At 50.8% G+C, this 22,135-nt stretch overlaps 1 protein-coding gene across 3 annotated transcripts in view; it reads left to right on the top strand.

Annotated features, from left to right (window-relative positions):
- Window positions 1–22,135, top strand: part of OFD1 (OFD1 centriole and centriolar satellite protein) — a 1,295,367-nt gene that overhangs the window by 608,653 nt on the left and 664,579 nt on the right. The gene's annotated exons all lie outside the window — the stretch shown is intronic.

The following is a 22,135-nucleotide window of genomic DNA, read 5'->3' as shown; positions in this document are numbered from 1 at the left end:
TTCATGCTGAGTCCCTGCAGCGGCAGTTCCCTTTCACTTCCGTGATCAGGAACCAGTGGCGCAGGGTCCTTTTCTTCATTTTTTTTTTTAATTATTTTTTCGGGAGCTTCAGGGGTTTCCCCCCCCACAACCACCGCTCACTATATTCTAAAGTATACTGAGCGGGGTGTTGCGGGGGACAAACCCGCAACCACCGTTCTTGATTTTTTTTTTTTTTTTGGGTGTGTTGCAGGGGTGTCTCCCGCAACACCCCGCTCACTATACCACACAGTATAGTGAGCAGGGTGTTGCAGGGGACTCCCCCGCACACCCGCCAGTCTTTTAAAAAATGTTTTATACTTACCTACAATGCTACCACCAAACGTTCGAACTTTTGGTGTTCGAGGTAGCATTTTTCAGATTTTTTGTATGGTCAGACCTTTTTTTTCAGTCCGATCATAAAATTCTGTGTTCCGCTGCGTTGTCTTGCTTCCAAGACAAACGGTTGCCGCTGAGCTATCCTTCCTCTCCAAAAAGCAGCTCACCAGTATTGGGTTTCTTATTGAATTAGATGTTCCTTTACATATAAACTTCACATATATGTTTACATGTAGGTGCATGTATCTATAAGAATCTAGGCAATGCAGCCAGCCTACTGCTGATCAGTTGGTTCTGGTCATTTAAGTTTTGTCCCTGGATCCTTTATTCCTGCTTGAAACATATTACATAATTCCACCTATTGCAAACCATTTGCAGGTACTGGGGGTGGATGTGCATGCATGTGTTCATCATTTTGTTTATTTGGAAATAAAACATTTACATAAACTCATAACTGGTATGCAGTAATAAAATCGTGGCAAAAATGTCGCCTTTACAAAAAATTGTGGCAAAAATGCTGTGGTTTGACCCGGTAAAGGTGTACCCCATTATACCATTTAAGTGGAGCAGGGGTTGCGGGGGTGTCCCCCGCTCCCCTTAAATGGTATAATGGGTCTGGGGGTTGCGGGGGTGTCCCCCGCATCCTTTACATGGATTGCGGCGGCAAAACCACTGCCTTTTTGCAGTGATTTTAACACATGGAACCAGATAACTGTTTGAAATAAATTGTAATTTTTGTAGATGCAAACATCCAAATTCATATAGATCCAATAAAATCAGTTAAATTCAGTACATATACAAATCTCATAAAATGGATCAGTTAATTACTTGATAGACGGGTTTACAAATCTACTTCGAAACGACCTTGAACCATCAAATTAATTTGCTGTGCATAGTATTAAATCAGGAGAGCTTGCAGTTTTAAAACAAATGTATAGCCACTGTGTGAAGGCGTCATGAAGTAAGACACAGACAACAGATTCTACTTTATAATCAAAAGCTTTATTTACTTAAAGGTCAGGAAGGAGTAAGGCCTAACTTGCCTTATACTAAAGTGGGATTTCCCTACCTGAAGCAAACGAAGGATAGTCTGTATCAGTAAGTTCAAATCAAAGTCTGTCTGTGTCCAAAACCTTTGCTTACCCTCACAACTAACTGTATACAACGTGTAGGGATGTTTGCAGTAAAAGGAATAGTGTTCAAAATAAGGTTCCGAGCTTCTTCCAGCTCTGGGTTTATATGCAGCTTCTCCCTTCCCCAAGTTCAAGACAATTCCAAAAAGGCCTCAGGGTTCCCTTCCCCAAGAGTTCAGCTCAGTTCACAAAGTCTCGGGGTTCCTTTCCCGGAAAGGTTCACCACAATTAACAAAGTCTCAGGATTCTCTTCTATAAGAGTTCAACCCAGTTCACAAAATCTGTGTTCTCTTCTTCAAGAGTTCAACACTTCAGTTTTCCAGGACAATTACAAAAGTCCTCAGGGGTTCCCTTCCCAAAGAGTTCAACTCTTCCAGTTTTCAAAACCAATATCAGTTCAAATCTTCTAGCTTTCAAAACAATACCAGCCCAAGTCTTTGGCCATTCAGGCTTTTCAATAGTTCACATAGATTGTTCTGTTTCTTCATTTATAGCTCACTTCAGCAACTGTTGCAAAAACACAAGCTTCTTTACATTTGCTTTCCTTGGCTCATTCCAAGTAGGCCACTGGGTATAGGCGCAGTTGTCCGACCACACGGTCCACCCATTACAGGTCATGCAACCGATATCCCTATGCACTTGGGTATGCTTTCTGTATTCTTCTGGCTTTTACCAAGACAGTTTTTCTCTCTTAACCTGTAGTTCCTTGGGTTCCTTTATATTGGGCCAATACTTAGTTTCTTGTTTCATATCTTCCTTGGAAATATTTTGGCTTTGCCACCAATTGTGGCTCACACTCTCATTCTGTGCTATTTTCCCATTAGTGCAACCTTGCTTTTATTTCATCATTTGCTTTTGTTCTGTACGGTATTCAAATATATTCTCAATGTCTTTCAGTCACTCTGTTATTCAATGTTACATGTTTCAACTTTCAAACGTGCTTGTAATAGCTTGTACCTTGTTCAGTATTCAAATATATATTTTATTTGGCCTTCCATAGTACTTATAACAGCTCTCAGATTGCTTGTCATTCATGCATGCTTGTTTCCAGTCCCTGGATCGCTCTGGTACAAGTGTTCCCTTCTTTTCACTCACCGGTGGTATGCGGCAGCTCAGTCGGGTTCCTCCGATTAGTTTCCCAGCCTTGGCCCCGGCATGTCTCTTTCACTCCTGCTCGTCATGGCTTCTCTCAAGCCTGTTCTTCTCCAGCCCGCTCCGATTCTGCAGGCTGCATCCCTCTCTCCAGGCCGTAGCTACCATTGGGCTGGGCAGTCACTGTTTTTATACAACTGGAACTTGTTAAATGACCACAAGTGCGAGTATTTAACTTTAATTGCCTGACCAAGGTTAAATCTATTAGTTGGACATCCCAGGCTGTTACAGCTGAACTCCTTCAAAGCCCTCTTCCTCGTCTCAGTACCAAAGTGATGTTTAGGGAGGTTTGAATGAATGGAAGTGTGCATAACTTCCGGTTGTTTTCTTCTCATCCAGGGCTGATCTCTGTCTGTACTAACAAGAGATGGCTGATGTGGGTTTATCCCACCCAAAGGAGGATGTGTCCTCCTAGTTGATCTCTTCCTCGTCCCAGTATAAAAATGGCATTTCGAATGAAATGTGTCCTCACAAGTATTCCTCATCTTTGATATATTAAGATATCCTGCTTGCAGCTCAGAAACTTTTCTCAGCCGAGGACGCTGTGTCTCGTCATCGACCTTGTGTCCTTCGAGGTCCTCCTCGAATATGATGTTGGCGCTGGTATAAAAGGCACGCACCGCGCCGGTTGCCTCAGTTCTGTTTTTCTGCACAGCTGCTGGAAACGATTCTTTGCCTCGGCGTGTTTGATAACTGCATAGTTTGCGAGATTATCTAAAAATGTCGACATATGATATAATATGGCATTTATAACGCACCAATACACAAGTGTTTCAAGGCGCGACGAGGCAAGGGAGGGGAACAGAGGGAGGACAAAGGCAACGATCTTACTAGGCCTAGTGACATTGAGATTGCGCAAGTGCAGGGGAGAGTGGAGGGAAAAAGTGCCAGGGGCAGGGGTGGAAGGGCGAGTGTCGTACAAAAGGTGCAGGTAAGGGGACTGTAGGGTTCCAGATACAGACCCAAGTGTAGGGGTTGCCAGGAGGCAGTGCGGGTGTGCAACTGGGCGTGCAGGGACCTGGGCCTGCAATCAGAAGGTAGCCAGGTGACCGGTGCAGTATTAGGCAGGAGATCAGCAGGGGAGAGGAAGAGAGAAGGCAGAAGCAAAGAGGAAGGTCTTGAGGTGCTTCTGGAACCGGAGATAGTTCTGCTCAAGTTCCAGCGAGGCAGGGAGGCTGTTCCAAAGGGAGGCACCAGCCGAGGAAAGAGATCTACCCCCAGCTCATTGCTTGGAGAAGCGACTGACCATGAGGGAGTTGTAGGTGGAGGAGCGAAGAGCTTGAGTAGGAAGATATTTCCGAAGAGAGAGTTGGAGGTATTGTGGTCCCTGGCCCCTGAAGGCCTTGTGGACAATGCAGAGGGTCTTGAACTTGATCCTTGCAGCCACTGGGAGCCAATTAAGAGATTTCAGGGCTGGAGAGATACGATCCCTGGACTTGAGGCCAAGGACAAGTCTTACAGTCCTGTTCTGGATGATATGTAGAGGGTGGAGAGTAGAAGCAGGCAGATTTAAAAATAGGCTGTTGCAGTAGTCCAGCCTAGAGAGAACCGGAGCTCTGGAGACAGTGAGCTTCTGGGGGAGTGGGAGGAAAGGAAGAATACCTCTGAGGAGGTGCAGTTGGTAGTTTGACTTCTTAGAGACGTCTGAGATGTGAGGAGAGAAGGAGTGTGGAGTCGAAGATGACCCCGAAGTTCTTAGCCTCACATGTGGTAGCAGGAAGAGGGCCAAGGGAGGCCGGCCAGAGAGTGACAGGAAAGGAAGGTGCAGGTGTGCCGATGAGGAGGATCTCTCTTACAGGCATTAAGGCAGATATCATTGGCAGCACACCACTCCTGAATTGTAGACAGACTATCCAGGATGAGAGAAGAAGAGGCGGCAGAGGGGAGCCTGAAGGCAAGCAGAGTATCATCCGCATAGCACTGAAAGTTTAAGCAGAGAGCAGCAATGTGGTGGGCAAGAGGGGCCAGGTATTGTTGAACAACCATGGAGAAAGGTTAGACCCCTGGGGGGGTGGAGAGACAGAGATTGACCTGGGAGGGTCAGTCTGAGAGGAAATAAGTCAGCCAGGCCAGAGCCTGATCAGTGATGCCCAGATTATCACGGAGCCCGCTGAGCAGGATGGCATGGTTGACCGTGTCAAAGGCAGAAGAGAGCTCAAGTAAGATTAAGTCAGAGGGTAGATTATCATCGAGGTTAGAGAGCAGGTCTCTACGGATATTCAGGAGAGCAGTTTCCTTGCTTCTGGATGCTCTGAGGCTAGACTGATGGTCATGGAGACATCCCACAGATTCAATGTGCAGATTAAGCTGGGAGATGGCCAGCTTTTCCAGGAGTTTGCCCAGGAAAGGAGGGATGGGGATCGGGCGGGGGGTTAGCCAGGCAGGAGGGGTCGGCTGAGGGTTTCTTGAGAAGAGGGTGCACAAGATAGTGCTTCAGGGGGAAGAGTGGTTGCAGAAGTCGGCCAAAGCTGGAGCAAGGGTGTCAATGTGGTCCTTGATGGTTTTGGAAGAACATGAAAGAACCTGTTTTGACGAGGCTTTCATAGATCAGACTTGTCTAGAAACCTCGTCGGGAGTGAAGAGAGCAAAGGCAGAGAAGGAAGGGGGGGTGGCTGCATGGGGCCGGAGGAAGAGGAGAGAGTGGAGGGAGAAGCAGGAGAGGATGAGAGGGTGGACAGGATGTCCTGGGTTTTAGAGATGAAATGAGAAGCCAGGGGCGTAGAGAGGGACTGGGAGGGGACAGGGGAGGTAGACTGCGGCAGGATTGGCCAGCACCTTGCAGATTTTAAAGAGTTCGGCTGAGTTGTTAGATGCTGCTGAGACGCGGGCTTGGATGTGAACTCTTCTTCATGAGGACAGAGAGTCGGTATTGCCTTTGGAGCAGGCAGCAGGCCAGTTTGTCAGAGGATGAACAAGATGCCAACCATTTCCTCTCAGCCACCCTACACTTGTGTTTATGGGTGACGAGGTCTGAGTCGTACCAGGAGTTGCACTTGGCTTTAGGCTTCATGCGGATCCTCATGACAGGGGCATACAAAGATTCCACAAAGAACAGCTTCCCACCTTACCACGCACAAGCACAGATAGTTCACATTTATCACCAAACAAAAACTGTCATAATTTACTTAGACAGAGATGCATGAATTTAACATATTTTAATCAATACATACAAAACATAAAAATATGGGCATTATAAGAACACCTAAAAAACAATGTATAATCCAACATTTACAATGGCCCTTTCTCAATAGGGTGATGACACCCAAAAGTATCTAAGTTGATATTAATAATCACAAAAATGTGTCGGGTCAACCTGAGGGAGATTACACATAGAAAAGAGGGCTGATCTACTTATGAAACTATACCCCTCACTCCCTTACTAACCCCACAACATTGTTTGTGATGATTAATATCAACTTAGATACTTTTGGGTGTCATCACCCTAGTGAGATAGTGCCATTGTAAATGTTGGATTATACATTGTTTTTTAGGTGTTCTTATAATGCCCATTTCGAGGGGATTGTGTCCTCCGACGTATTCCACATCTATGACAGGTAATGTCCACAGCTGTGCTGCTTCGGAATATTTTCGGCAGAGGGTGTCCTGCGTCGATGGCATCGGTCCATTGTCCCTCAAGGGCCTCCGTCGAGGGTCGACGTCACCGGATGTTATATATAGGATGCACGGTGCCCGTAGCCTCAGTTCTGTTTTTTCCGCAAACGTGTTTGCTTCGGAATCTCGGCGCGCTCGATTCTTTCTTCGTGTACAATGTCTTCATCATCTTCTACTACCTCAAAGTCGGGCTTTAAAAATTTCGGGACTGCGGTTCAAAGATGTCCATCACGGACCTGCACGACATCTGCCTCTGGTGCCTCGGCGAAAGCCACGCCACCGACGACTGCCAGTCCCTGACTGCCAGTCGCTGACGTCTAATGCCTTGTGGGAACATAAGGGGAAATTGAAGGTAGGGTGTCTAAGCCCCGTAAATCGAAGTCCGCTGGGCTTTCGACCGATGACTCGAGGGGTGACTCTCTGCGTCGGTGAAAATTCAGAAAATCTAGGAGTGGTTCCCACCATTCCTCTGCCTCGTCGAGGCATTCTAGGAAGCGCCGTCATCGGTCGCCTTCCTCGTTGGAGGAGGACTCCGACAGATGGTTGACTTGTTCCACCAAGTCTTCGTCTATGGCCAAATGGGATGCAGTCCGCCAGCAGATGTTAGCGATTTTTCACTCGCAAGGCAGTTACGTCCACGCCTTCGAAAGAAGCTGGCAAGGAACAGGCTCGGTCCACCACTCGCACGCCTTTGGGATCGGGCGGTCGGCGCGATCATCCGGAGCCGTCGAGGTCCCGCTCGGACAAGGTAGATCACCATAGCCGTGCCAGATCTAGGTCCCGGTCCTTGACGCCATCGAGACCGTCGGTACCTGTGAAGCCTTCGAAGAAGGCGTCGACGCCATCGCACCGTGTCCGTCGAGAGGCTCTCTCGAGGCTCCGGCCTCGAAGAAGTCATCAACGCCATCGGTGCAGTGGCCGTCACTCTCGGGGCTCCGACTGTTAGGAGGAATTCTCTGTTTAGGCTGAATTTCCTAACCTATTGAGTCCCCCAGCAGCTTTGCTGGATTTTTGGGATTTATTTTTTTCTCCTGCCAAGAGTGAGACTCTTTTACCCTCACTCTTGGGCATGATTTGAGTGTGTTTCTTTGAATCTAGATATGTTTAATGGGCTATGGGGTCTTTTACTCCATAGGGCTTCATGTGTTTTTGTGATGTGTGTTACACAGCACCCTCAGTGCAGTAACACAGGGGTGTCATAGTGACCCCCCAGTGTAGACTCCATACCCTGGGACTGACTACTGTCTCCCAGGGCATGTAAAGTCACCATTGACTTTACTAGTCTTAAATTCTGAACAGAACCAGTACAAACCATCATATTGTGGATGTACTGGCTGGGGCAATTCAATTGCCCCGCGGTCTGTTAGTCGAGGGGGCACGTCTCCGTCCCCCCTGATCGAGTTTTGCCTGGTGGCAGAGGATACTACTTTTTATATTCAACCGCAAATATTTTCCTATGGGATTTCCCATTGTTTTAGACTACTATCTTTATTTAATTATTTACGGTAGCCTCGAACATACCGCCGGTTTATTTAATTAATATTAATTCTCCGGTTGGTATTTTTTGCCAAAACTTGATTCTAAAATGGCGTTTGTGTTCTCTTCTGTGACTCCAACCCAAGTCGAGCCCTTTGTTCCACTTTTTGGCGGGCTTCTCCACAGAAGCCCTCCAAAGTGGTGCCACTCTGTCTGGGGTACTTAGGAGGGGTGTAGGGGGATTTAGGCACCCTGGACTGAGTTGCCTAGGCGCCTAGTGCCTAGTGCTGGAGTGTTTCAAACAGTGTGTTTTTAAATAAATAATTATATACTTTGATACCAAAGCTCTGGTCAGTGTTTGCTTGTATTGGTGTGTCTGAGTGCCTATTGTGTATACTTTGCATACTGCATAACTCTTCTTGAGAGAAGTCTGACTGCTCAACCACAGCTACCAGGTAAATCTGGGTGGTACAGACTGCTGCCAAGTGGGTTTACTGCTAACACCTGTAGTCCTAAATCTTTTGCAGTGTTCCCTAAGGGAACTGCACAGGTTTCTGCCTAACACCGACCTCGAAGTTGTCAGCGCCTCGGTCGATGTCGACGCCGATTCCCTCGGCGCCGTTTGTGGAGGATTTGCCGGAGGTGCCCCTGAGGGCTGTGGAACCTCTGAGGAAGGCTCTCAGTAAGTCTGTGAGGCCTGTTTTTGAGCCCTATTCTGTTCCTCCTCCTAGATTGGAGTTTTTCCAACCTTTACAGGATATTTCAGAGGTTGAGGAACTGTCTGATGAGGAGATGGCCTTGCCTGTGCCTGATGTCCTTTTGTCTGGGCATAGCCAGATGGAGGAACTCAGTCAGTCATTGCATGACGCTAGTGGGCTTGACACCTCTCCGGAGGTGGAGTTTGGCCGACCTAAGCCTGGGGCGCATGCAGATTCCTCCTATCGGCGTCTCATGTCAAGGGTGACAGAATAATTGGGGTGGTCTAATCCACCTATTGATTTTGCGCAGGATGATTTGACGGACATCCTGGATCAAGGTCCGCCCACTGACACGGTGTTGCCGTTTCACATGGCTTTGCAAAGGAGGGTGGTGGCGCCTTGGACTGCTCCGGAGAGTCTACCGGCAGTAAATAAGTCTCTTCCGAAGAAATACCGCCCATCCAGTAGTGACCCCTGCTACTTATCGACGCACCCTACTCCAGAGAGTTTGGTGGTGCAGGCAGCTACGGCCTCCTCGAAGCAGGCTGCGTACCCTACCATCCCTCCTGATAAGGTCGATAAGCACTTTGATGGATGGGCAAAGAAGGTATTTTCGGCTGGGGGTATGGCGTTGAAGTCTGCCAACTCCACTTGTGCCTTAGCGAGATTTACACACACTCTGTGGAATTATGCGTCTTTGGCGGCTGGGCATATTCCCGAAGGGGATGAAAGGGATGGTTTTCTAGCCCTCGTGCAAGACGGCAAGGATGCCATGTGCAAATCCGTTCAGTCGGGGTTGGACACGGCAGACTGTGTCAGCCGGTCCATGGCTGCGAGTACCGTGATACGCAGGTTTGCGTGGTTGCGGAAGTTCGGGTTTGCTCCTGATGTGCAATCCCATCTTCTGAACATGCCCTTTGATGGTGTTCATCTGTTTGGCAGCAAGGCTGACGAGAGCATTGAGAGGTTGCAGATCTCCAAAGCTGCGCTGCGATACGTCAACCTCTGTCTTTTCGCCCTAGGCGACAGCGATGGAAGGGAGGTTCCTTTCGGTACTAATATTCCTTTGGTAGATCGAGAGGGGCTACTAGTCAAAGGGGCCACCGTAGGAGTACCCGGGGTGGAAAGCAAGGTACTTAGGGTGCCAAAGCCGCTCGGGCAGTTGCCTCTTTGTCCTCAGCCACTGTCGCAGCCGCGTCCGCTCAGTCATGAGGCCATGTCCCATGGTTCGCCGGTTGGGGGCAGACTTGCGCAGCATCTTGGAGAATGGGGGGCCATTACTTCAGATGTGTGGGTTCTGGAGATCATAGCCCACGGCTACTGTCTTCCCTTCCGCAGAGGCCTCACGACAATCCACCGGGGAAACTCTTTGAAGCGTCCCGATCCGCTCCTTGCGCAGGAAATCCTATCCCTGCTGGAGAAAGGCGCTATAGAACTACCTGTAGCGGAGAGGAACAAGGGATGGTATGCCCCTTATTTTTTTATCCCGAAAAAAGACGGGGGATTGAGACCCATCATGGACTTGCAGTGGTTGAACAAGCTCCTCATGAAGGACAAGTTCAAGATGGTAAATCTTTCTCAAGTCCTCCAAGCCCTTCAACTTCAGGATTGGTTGGTGTCTCTGGACCTCAAAGAGGCTTACTTTCATGTGCCGATTCATCCCAAGCACAGGAAGTACCTGAGGTTTGCGGTTGGCGACTCACATTTTCAGTTTCGGGTCCTGCCATTCGGATTGACCTCCGCCCCGAGGGTCTTCACCAAGCTGATGGTGGTGGTGGCAGCGTATCTCAGTAAAGAGGGGATTCACGTCTACCCCTACCTGGACGATTGGTTGATCAGGGCGTGCTCTCCCGAGCAAGCCCTGGATCATATGTCCGTCACCTGCCACTCCCTTCACAAGCTGGGCTTCTCCCTGTATTTAAAGAAGTAACATTTGACACCTACCCAGCGGCTCCGATACATCGGAACAGTACTCGACACATCCCTGGGGCAGTGTTCGCCTCTCCAGGTGAGGGCCCATCACATTCTGCAGATGGTGGACAAGTTTCAACGTGCCCAGAGTCTCCCGGCGTTTGAATTCTTGCGGTTGCTCAGCCTCATGGCATCCTGCATTTTCCTGGTGCCAGAGGCCAGGCTGTGGATGAGATCCCTGCAGTGGGCTCTCAAGATGCAGTGGTCGCAGTTCTGCGGCAGGATGTCGGATCCCGTTCAGATTCCGACCTCGGTTGCCCAGGATCTTCTATGATGGGCCGACAAAGGCAATCTGATGAATGGAGCACCATTTTGGCAACCATGGCCAGAGGTGACGATCGTGACGGACGCAACCCTCACAGGTTGGGGCGCTCATGCCAACGAGTTGACCGCTGTCGGAGTCCAGACTCCACATCAATCTGTTAGAGCTGAGGGCCATCAGGATAGCCCTGAAGGCTTTTCTGCCGTCTGTGTGGGGGAAGAATGTCCTGATTATGACGGACAATACAGTGGCCATGCACTACCTCAACAAAAAAGGGGGGGGTAGGATCACTCCTGTTGTGCAGGGAGGCGATGCAGCTCTGGTTCTGGGCCATCCAGTAGGAAGTTTCAATCTCGGCAGTTCATCTGGCCGGAGACGAAAACACGGCGGCGGACACTCTGAGCAGGAAGAGCACGTTCTCTCACGAGTGGGAGCTGGCTCAGGAAGTTCTTTTGGAGATCTTCGCCCTTTGGGGAACCCCACAAGTGGATCTCTTCGCCACCAGTGTCAACGGGAAGTACAAGAGATTCTGCTCCTGGGAATTTCCCCCAAGAGGAGCCTTAGGGGACGCGTTCGTAGTGGAGTGGTCCTTCCCACTGCTGTACGCGTTTCCTCTAGTCCCCGTCATTCCGCAAGTGTTGCAGAGGTTACGAAGGTTCGGTTCCCGAATGATCCTCATTGCTCCGGCATGGTCCACGAGAGCGTGGTACCCAGACCTTCTAGACATGTCCATCTGCCCTCCACGCCGTCTTCCCTTCCGAGACTATCTGCTCTCACAGAAGGGGGTCGGGTTCTGCATCCAGAAGTCAAGTCTCTCAGCATTCATGCTTGGTATCTGAAAGGTTGAGGTATAAGTATTGGGACCTCCCCGAAGACGTGATGGAGGTGTCGCTTTCCCTGTACCGTTGCTGTTGGAGAAAGTTCTGTGACTGGTGCAGAGTACAGAATGTGGATCCTTTCCAATGTTCCATTCCTTTGGTTTTGTCTTTTTTGCTTTCTTTAGCCCACAAGGGCCTGCAAGTGGGTACCATTAAGGGTTACCTGGCGGCGCTGTCCATGTTTAGGTGATCGTCTGAGGAATGTTCTTATTTTAAGATCCCTTTGATTTCCCAGTTTCTAAAAGGGCTAACTAATGTGTTTCCACCGTCGCCTTTCCAGGTGACAGGATGGGATTTGAATTTTGTTTCAAAGTTCCTAAGGGGAGCTCTGTTTGAGTCCTTGCATTCTTGTCCGTTGCGACTGTTGTCCTTTAAAACTGTATTTTTAGTTGCGGTTACTTTCGCACGCAGAGTGAGTGAGTTGCAGGCACTTTCCGCCAAGCCACTCTTTACTGTTTTGCATAAAGACAGGTTTGTCCTGCAGGTGCGGCCTTCTTTTCTTCCGAAGGTTGTGTCGGAATTCCATTTGAACCCGAAGGTGATTCTTCCGGCGTTTTATCCTCCTGCCACATCCTGGTAAGGAAGAGGAGAGGCTCCATAGGTTGGACCCTAGAAGGGCTTTGAGTTTCTATCTCTCACGGATGTCCCGGGTCAGAGTGGACGATCAGCTCTTTGTTGGTTATGCTGGAAGCCGCTTGGGCCAGGCTGTTTCCAAGCAGACCTTATCCAGATGGATCATTTTGACGATCTCTGAGTGTTACCGTTTGGCGGGAAAGAACCCTCCAGTAGACTTACAGGCTTACTCTACTAGGGGTGTGGCTGCCTACACTACTCTACAGAGGGGCGTTCCTATTCGCAATATTTGCGAAGCAGCCACATGGGCCTCTGTCCATACTTTTGTGAGACACTATTCCTTGGACTCCATCCATGGGCAGGATTTGGCCTTTGGTAAGGCAGTCCTCTATTCAGCCATTTGATTGGGCATTCTAAAAGTCTAAAATTGTAAATTCTTTTCCCACCTTCATAAGTTGGTACTGCTTTGGGAGTCAGTCATAGATGTGGAATACGTCGGAGGACACAATCCCCTCGAAGAATAAGTTACTTACCATAACTGGTAACGTTCTTTCGATGGGATGTTCCTCCGACGTATTCCACATCGCCGTCCCAGCCTGCCCCTCTACTGAATTTCCTATGCAGCTTACGTTTTCACAAGGCTTTCTGCAGTCCTACTGGCAGGAGATTGGTGCCACACGTTCTGGGAAAAAACTATAACTGAGGCTACGGATGCTGTGCGTCCTATATATAACATCCGGCGACGTCGACCCTCAACGGAGGCCCTCGAGGGACAACGGATCGACGCAGGACGCCCTCTGCCGAAAATGTACAGAAGCAGCACAGCTGTGGACATTACCTGTCATAGGTGTGGAATACGTCGGAGGAACATCCCATCGAAAGAACGTTACCAGATATGTAAGTAACTCGTTCATTTTTCTGTTTTGTCTATATTGATTAAAATATGTTTAATGTATCTCTGTCTAAGGAAATTATGACCGTTTTTGTATGGTGATGAATGTGAACTATCTGCCCTTGTGCATGGGCAGGTGGGAAGCTGTTCTTTGTGGAATCTTTGTATGCTATTGTTAATTTGTCCGCCTCCACACAGCCCCCGAAAAAAGAGGACTACCCAACTCTGCATTATATATTCTGTCTCCTCATGACAGGGGCAAGTTCATCAAGAGTGTCAGAGATAGTAAAGCAGAGCATGGAAACGGCTGTGTCAGGGTGTGAGTCAGTCAGAGAAGGGAGAGAGAAAGAGGCAGCGAAAGCCTCAACTGACACACGCTTCAAGGGTCGAATGACTGAGAGGGTGGGTGGCAGTGTGGGGGTTGGCTTTGCCCGAAAACACGCTTTAAGAGATGTGCCGAGCATGAGGAGCTAACTGCATCGGTGGCCGCGATAATATATCCTGTTAAACCCCCGTAATTGTCGGATTACACCTGACCCCGGACAACGCAGAGGCAGCGGACATACCCAGGTGGCGACTTTTGCAACCTTCAGCAAAATTGGACCCTGGACCACGAGTAACGTCCCGGAGTCAGTCAGCGCGAGCCTTGCCGCCATTGCTGGGCGGACGTGAGCGACTGCTACGCCCCTCCCCCCGTTGAGCGGCCGTGGCCTTGGCGCCCCGGGGAACGTGCGATCCTTGGACCGCAGCCGGCGATATCACGCCAACGGACCACCGCGGGGGGGACATCCTCTCCCTCCCCCCCAGCTGGACTTCAGAAAAGGCGGCCAGAAGCGGCCCCGAATCTCGGCACGACCGCGGCCGACATCCTGCACCTACAGCTACCGTGTCCCGATCCCCCTGCGAGGGACGGCCAGACAAACGCAACACTGGGCGCCCTTGCAGCGGAACGAGAACAGGCTCCCCCCCCCCTCCCTGATCAACGAGACTGCAACGCCTGGGGCCAGGACACAGCGGGGAAGGAGAGAAGGCTGGAGGCAGTGCGGCACTGCTCCCCCTTCCTCCCCCAACGAAATCGCAAGGTCCGCGCAGCCTCCCCCCGCCAACCCTGCAAACAGGTGTACAGTGTCCTGCGCTGGGGGGGCGGCGCACCCCTCCCGCGTTCCAGCAGCAGATCCGCCCGCGTAGGAGCTGGTCCACGAGTACTGAGTGCACTCCCCATCCCCTGGGGAAGAACACCTGCCTGCGCTGCCGGCTACACGAACCGGGACGAGGCACGGAGCTGGAGCCCCTCTGCCCTCCTGTCCCCCCCGCCCCCATCAGCGAGACCGCAGCACCTGGGGTTGAGCTGCGGTGTGGACACAGGCAACGCGCTCCCCCAACAGCAGCAACAAGGTACGGGCAACCTCTCTCCCCCCTAATCTGGCGATTTGCGGAACGGCGAACCGCACGAAGGAGGCTGCACATCCCACGATAACTACAGTATTGAGCGGCCGGGACAGAAGGCACTCTCCCCCTCCCACCTCTATAAACACCCGGTGCTGGTGACAACGCCTGCAGCCTCACCCCCACACTGCGAAATTGCTCCAAGGCCCAGAGGACTGGCCATCTTTGGGGCATGATTGTTGGGGGAGCGGAGGCCCTTGATGCAGGGCTCATAGCCCCACAGGCATAAACCACTGGACATACACCCCACAAAGGGGGAATAACTCCTGGTGGGATCACGCACTGAGCTACCCCCCAAACTCTACTGGGCCGTCCCAGATCAGGGGTCCTGGGTACCATTACCGCTGGGCGATTGTGCCGCTACCCTACAATCAACGGCCCACGACACTCCCTGAGGGGCATCCACACGGTCCACCCGGGCCCAAATCCTCACGCCAATCACTGACTCTGCCATGGGCAAGGCCAAGCGGCAGACCCTGCAGAGTAAAATGGACCTTTACACAGTGAAGGCCCCCTCTCGCCAGGAGACGCAAAACCTGGCGGAAGCAGGCAACAGGAAACTCAGGACCCCCAACTCTCCTTGAATTACTTAATGAAGGCAATTGGGGAATCGAGAACATCGCTGGAACTCAAAATAGGCGGAGTTTCCAGGAAGAATCTCTCCTACACCAAGATCTCTGCAACCTATCGTCCAGGGTCGGAAAAGCGGAACAAAGGGTGTCGGATAAGGAAGATAAGGTCCGTCAGTTGGAACAACAACTTGCCATGATTGCCCAAAAAGTCAACCAACTTGAATACCGAGCCGAAGACAGTGAGGACAGGGCACGTTGCAATAACCTCTGGATTCCTGGGATCCCGGAGAAAGAGGAAGGCCCCAGTGTTGAACTTTTCCTAGAAGACTGGCTGACTCACATTTTCGCTCCCAAGAAACTGTCGAAATTCTTCTCTAATGAAAGAGCACATAGGGTACCCACCGTGCGACCTGCTCCAGGCGCCCCGCCCAGAACTATAATTGCACGCCTCCTCAACTATCGGGACCGAGACGCTATCCTGCAGATGGCACGGGCCTCCGGTCCAATCACATACAATGGCTACAAAGTGGGGTTTTACCCGGACTATACGAAAGAGGTCCAAAAGGCCCACCAGTCGTTCGACTCTGTCGAAGAAACTTCACTCCTTGTCAATCAAGTTCGCTCTCTTCTTCCCGGCGATGCTCAAGGTCCATCACGAGGGCACGACCCACCTATTTCATAACCCCAAAGAAGCATGGGACTGGCTCGAAACACAGATCCTCAATGGGCCCGCGGCCTGACGCTTGCCCGCCGGACCGTCCGCTCGCAAACCCGGGCCCGGGTAGAGCCCGCCATCCCTCACTCAGATAGACCCGGAAACTGAATCGCTGCAGCGTCCCACCAAAAACACCACAGGGAACGGATGAGGTCTGGGCTTCGCAAAACTGAACTTGCCACGGGATACCACGGAAATTACACTATTGTGGCCGCCGCCGTCTAGGCATCGCGGTCTCAAGCGCAGTCCGAGTGACCCCACAGAAGTTACCACCCTAGTTTGGGTCATCCCGAGGAAGTTTTAAGTTCACCAAGTTATAAGTTTAATGTTTGGGCGACAGGTGCTCCCATTTGGGGGGGTGGCGGTACAGGGTGGGAGGAGTTTTGGGAACCCAAGGAAACTGAATCACGAGACAAGAAGGCTGGAAGCCGACGAATGCAGGCAAGGTAAACAAACACTGTCTTTGACCTGGACCGTGGACGCAATTGTCTGCCAGTCATCAGGCACTTCAATGCGAGGCAACCCCGGGATGTCTCCCCTGAGAGGAAACCGACATATGCCCCCGGAAAATGCGCAACTGCCACTAATCCTTCCAGACGTTCCAACAAGTGGATTCACGCAGATAGGATGAATTCCAACAAGGTAGCCATACTGTCCTGGAACGTCAACGGCCTCGGCTCCAGCATAAAGCGGAGACTGGTGCTCCAGTACCTAAACCGACACTCACCAGACATTGCCTTCTTAAATGAAACACACTTGATAGGCACAAACACAAACTTTTTCAAAAGATCCAACTACTCGCATACTTACCATGCCGGATTCACGAAAGGTGCTAGGGGCACGATGATACTCGTTCACAAGCGTGTCCCTCTCCAAGTTAGGAAGATCAGGACAGACCCCCGGGGCCGCTATGTACTGTTGCTGGCTGAAATCTGGGGCGAGAAATGGGGCCTGGCAGCAATCTATGCCCCCCCCCCCCACGCTGACGAAAGAACTACTCTCCGAACTACAGAGCCTGCTCCTGGAAGAAGAGGCTGATATGTGGGTGATTGGGGGGGACTTTAATGAAGTTATGGACATTGCAGTTGATAGAACCCATAGGAGATCCGGAACACGCCCCGCCTCTACACCGTTCGCCGAGGCCTTGGGACTGATGGACACATGGTGCTCACTTCATAGTGACGAGGCAGGTTTTTCCTTTTATTCGGGTGTCCACAAATCGTTCTCCAGGATTGATTATGCCTTCATCCCCCGCAACATAACCCACAGGCTTCTCGATGCTGAATTCCTCGCGAGAGGAATTTCGGACCACACTCCGCTCCTTCTAACCGTTAAAAACTCCTCCCGCCAGCCGGATCGTAATTGGCGCCTAAACGCATACCATCTGCGTCTCCCTGAAATTGCAGAGGAGCTGGAAAAGGGACAACGGAATATTTCAAACTCAACGAGGGCTCCGTGGACTGCCCGATCTCGATCTGGGAGGAGTACAAGACGGTCCTCCGGGGGGAGGCTATCTCTGCGGTTTCCGCCTACCAACAACGTCAAGTCCAGAAGGTCAGAGAAGCAGAATCACGCGTCTTGGAGTGTGAACGACAAATCCTAATACACAGCACCCAAGAAGCAAAGGAGGCGATGCTCACGGCGCAAGATGCCCTTAGTAACTTATCTCTAGATAATGCGCGAACTGCTCACCAATTAGTCCGGTGCCAAATATATGAATGGGGTGACAAAGCTAACAAGACTCTGGGCTGGTTGGAGAGACGCGAACAAAGCGGGGGACACGTAAGGGCCATCAGATCTCCTGATGGAACACTGTTAACAGAAGACTGACATTGTCGAGGCATTCGCCGCCTACTACCAAAATCTCTATACCCCACCCACCGGGAACCCGCCAGTTGAACCCTCACGTTACCTCGACAGAATCGAGATCCCGATACTCCCACAGCACCAATCAGATCTCCTGAACGCTGACATCACCGACACCGAGGTGCAAGAGGTGCTGGCACAGCTCCAACCCGGGAAAACTCCGGGCCCCAACGGATTCCCGACAGAGACATGGAAATGCCTCGGTGGCATGCTCCCTACCCACATGCATCGCATGTTCCTACGCAGCAGAGAACTAGGAGCACTCCCCCCAGACCTCAGGAAAGCATGCATAGTAGTCATACACAAGCCTGGGAAACCCCCGGAGGAATGCGCCTCCTATCGTCCGATATCCCTGATCGATAGCGAAGCGAAGGTCCTCGCCAGAACACTCGTTTACAGACTACTGCAGGTGAATCAGACCCTCGTCCACCCGGACCAATGTGGTTTCATGCCCAATAAATCGACACGAATGAACCTACGCAGAGTCCTATTGGCGCTGTCCAGGGAAATGGAAATACCGGCCGCACTTGCCCTCCCGGCGGAGGACTTCGAAAAGGCGTTTGACTCTGTGGGGTGGGATGCCCTGTGGTAGATCATGGCTAGGATGAGCCTGGGGCAGACATTTATATCATGGGTAAAACTCCAATATGCATCCCCGGAGGCCACGGTGAGGGTGAACGGCAGGTCCTCCAAATCATTTCCCTTGGGTCGGGGCACGAGACAGGGATGCCCACTATCCCCACTCCTCTTCCTGCTGGCCATCGAACCGCTAGCGATTGAGCTTAGAGCTAACACCAACTGGACCGGTTTAGTTTGGCCGGGAGGGGGAGAAGACCGCCTTTCGCTCTATGCGGATGACCTGCTCATATACCTCAGTAACCCGAGCTTCTCGTGCCGCGCTGTCTCCCTCATTCTCAGGGAATATCAGTACTTTGCGGGCCTAAAGGTTAACGATGCCAAAACCATCTTCCTCCCGATTCAGGGTGGCGAATCTGCGATCCCGGAGACCTGCCCATACCATGTCTCTATCAGGGAATTTAGATACCTGGGTATACGGCTTGACCCGACGCTCGACTGGTTCCTCCGACTTAACCTACAACCAGTAATTGAGCGGTTCAACAGACACCCCCATTGGCAATCGCTTCCCCTATCGTTAACGGGCCGAGCCGCGCTATTCAAAATGATGACCCTCCCCAGACTGTTGTATGTCCTCCAGAATGCCCCATTCCCCATCCCCGAGAAACCTTCGCACTTATTGACAAGAACCTGCGCACACTGCTATGGGGGGGGGGGAAGCAACCCAGGATTGCCCTTGACATATTCCAGAGATCAGTATGGGAGGGAGAAATCGGTTTACCCTGCATACGCACCGATTACCTGGCCACACAGATAGGAGTAGTGAATGACTGCATGCACACAGACCCCACACTACCACACACCCATATTGAGCTGGAGACCATGGCTCTGTTAACACCGCTGCAAATCCTCTACGCCACCCACGATCAACTCCCGCCACCGCCCAAAATAACCCACCACATCCGTCGCGCCTGGCGGGACGCACACAAACTAATCGGCTGGAAAGGACAGCCAACACTGATACAACCCATATGGCACAATGCGCTCCTCCCGGAAATAGTAAAAATGGGCTCCTTTGGTCACTGGCAAGCAAAAAAATACACACACTAGTACATGTGATACAAGGGGGTCGCCTCCTGGGCTTTGAGACTATGCGAGAACAATTCGACCTGGCACCCATGGACCGATTTCGGCATACGCAACTGACCCACGCCATCCGCACCCAATTCCCTGACACGACGATCATACCCCCCTGCTCTCCCATTGAGACCAATATTCTCCCGCAACACATCTCTTCTAAGGTCACCTCCACTCTCTATCAGGCCCTTAACTCGTTTGGGGCTGCACAGCTCGATGGGCTCAAGGCAAAGTGGGAAAGGGATGTAGGTCCCCTGGAACCTGAAGACTGGGTGGAAGCATTAATGTCCCCCAGAGAAATTGGTATAGAATCCAAGCTTAGACTAATACATCCTCCATCGCTCATACCACTCACGCGCTGTAATGGCCAGATGGGGTGGAATAGAAGACGGGACATGCGTTTGATGCAAAAATGTACCCGCCACCTTCTATCATATGATATGGGACTGTCGGGTGGTACAGGCCTTCTGGGGAGACTGTGTTAACACAATCTCAGCCGCTCTGGCGACACCAATCCCTAGGGATCCCAAGATGGTACTCTTCGGCATTGGAGGTGAAGTAGACCTGTCTAAATATGGGATAATGTTTCTGGCAATTGCGTTGGGAGCAGGCAAAAGACTTATTGCAGCCAATTGGGGATCTGCCGATCCACTGAGCCTGAACCGTTGGACTAACGAGTTGGACAGGTGCGCAGCCTCAGAGCGCTGTATCTATAATGCACGGGGCTGCCCCCGTAAATTTGAAAAAGTATGGGGGTAAATGGTTGGATGCTCACTGAAACCTGCGGGTGGGGGTACACCAGTAGCACTGCTAGCATTGATTGCCTACCTTGTCCAATTGATGTCTTACTGACCTTGACCTCGTGAGCCCATGCTAGCTGTTATTATTGCCATATTGCCTTCATCCTATGTATGCCGATGATTCATGTCTCATTCATGTTCGTTTCTTTATGTTGTGTTGTTCAAACTCAATAAACAGAGTTATAAAAAAATAAAAAAGAGATGTGCCAAGTGTTTGGCTAAGATGTCTATAACCGATCCTCATCGGTTATGTCTCTTGTGCCTGGAGTTGGACCACATCGTTGACGATTGTGGCTCATACCAATCTGACTGGAAAAGCTTTAAAGGAGAGGAAGGAGAAACTTGCTTTGGGCAAACCATATTCAAAGTCGTCTTCGATAACCCCCACGAAAAAATAATACAAAGATCAGAGCCCATGGGAGAGATCTCCACACTGGGCCAAGAGACACGGTAAGCACGCTAAGCGTTTGAGATCTCGTCATTCCTCTTCTTCGAGGAGATCTAGGAAAAGGCGTCATCGCTCCAGATCATCCTCTACGGTTTCCTCGCCCGAAGGGAAACGGGTAAGCATTCCGAAAAAGGGGGCTAGAAAAGCAGAGCTGGAAAACCTCTGCCTGCAGATGTTGGAAGTGTTTGAAAAGGCAGTGAAGCCAGCCACTTTGAAGAAGTCGTTGGACCCCTAACCCCATCGCACTGAAGGCTGACAGGGCGTTGATAAAAAACGCTGACTGCTCGCCTATAAGCCCGGACAGCAGGTCATCTAAGGATTCAAAGGCCTCGAAGGCATCCTGTGCCCTCTCATGGCCTCAACACCTCAAAGGGATACTCCTTCTCTGACCCACTTGACACTGTCGAAGGTATTGAAGCTGACCTCCTCAACGTCGAAGTCGAGGACCTTGAAGTCTTGTTCGGAACCGTCAAAGGTTTACAAGACAAAAGAGACTTTTTAAAAGTCTATGGCCTCTATTTATGAGGAGGGGGTGGAGGCGGACGAAAGCCCAAATTATGGTTTTGGCCTGGAGTACAGCACTCCTGGTGTTCAAGAGGAGCTGATATCCCAGGAATCAAGAATGAGGGACCTTGTGGACACCCTAAAGGATGCCAGTGGTATGGAAACTTCCCCAGAAGTTGGTTTTGGCACCCCTGAAGGCTCAGGACACGCTGATGCTTCTTATAGATCAGTAATGGCAAAGGTTATAGAATACCTGGGCTGGGGTAGAGCATCGGTTGAGTATGTTATGTTAATTGCTTTTATAGAGCACACGCTCGCCAAAGTATCTTGGTGCTAAAAAAGAAAACCGGAAGAATTTAACACTCAACTGATAGCAAAGAAGACGGTTAGAACAGGTAGGTTTTTAACAGCTGACGAAAGACCAAGAGATTATTTGTCGCTCCTAGCGCAGCCGGCAGAGAGTTCCACAATTTAGCGCCGCCACCGAGAAGGAGCTGCCTCCCACCCGCTCAAACTGGTAGCTGGGAATTATGAGAAGACGAGAAACCTTAGACCGCAATTCACAGATGGGTACATAAGGTTGAAATGTTTCCTGGAGTTATTCAGCACCCTAGTCATAGAACGCCCGATGCACTATCACAAGTGATTTGAAGCGAACCCGCTGATGGACCGGGAGCCAGTGCAGGCATCGAAGAATGGGGGAGATATTGACACCATGTGGGGAACAAGTGCAAATATGTGCAGCATAGTTTTGGAGGAGCTGTAGACGGTGGAGGAGATACAAAGGTTGGGCCAAGAGTAGAGAGTTTCAATAATCCAGCTGATTTAAAACTAAAGAGGCCGTAACTAGCGGCCTCAGTCGGGCAGGAAGAAACAGAAGGACCTTGCGAAGGACTCGAAGTTGGAAAAATCCTGCCTTACAAATGGCCCCAACTTGGGCAACCAGAGAAGCAGAGAAAATAACTCCCAGATTCTTTACCTCCGAAGCTGGGGAAGGACATGCGCCTAGTTCCATAGGCCAAAAGTCAGGGGACCAAGTCGATGCAGACGTAGGGCCAACCTCCTGA

This window comes from Ambystoma mexicanum, chromosome 7q, assembly GCF_040938575.1.
Source record: "Ambystoma mexicanum isolate Mex_15411 chromosome 7q, UKY_AmexF1_1, whole genome shotgun sequence".
Classification (NCBI taxonomy): domain Eukaryota; kingdom Metazoa; phylum Chordata; class Amphibia; order Caudata; family Ambystomatidae; genus Ambystoma; species Ambystoma mexicanum.
This window is presented reverse-complemented; position numbering and strand designations above follow the sequence as displayed.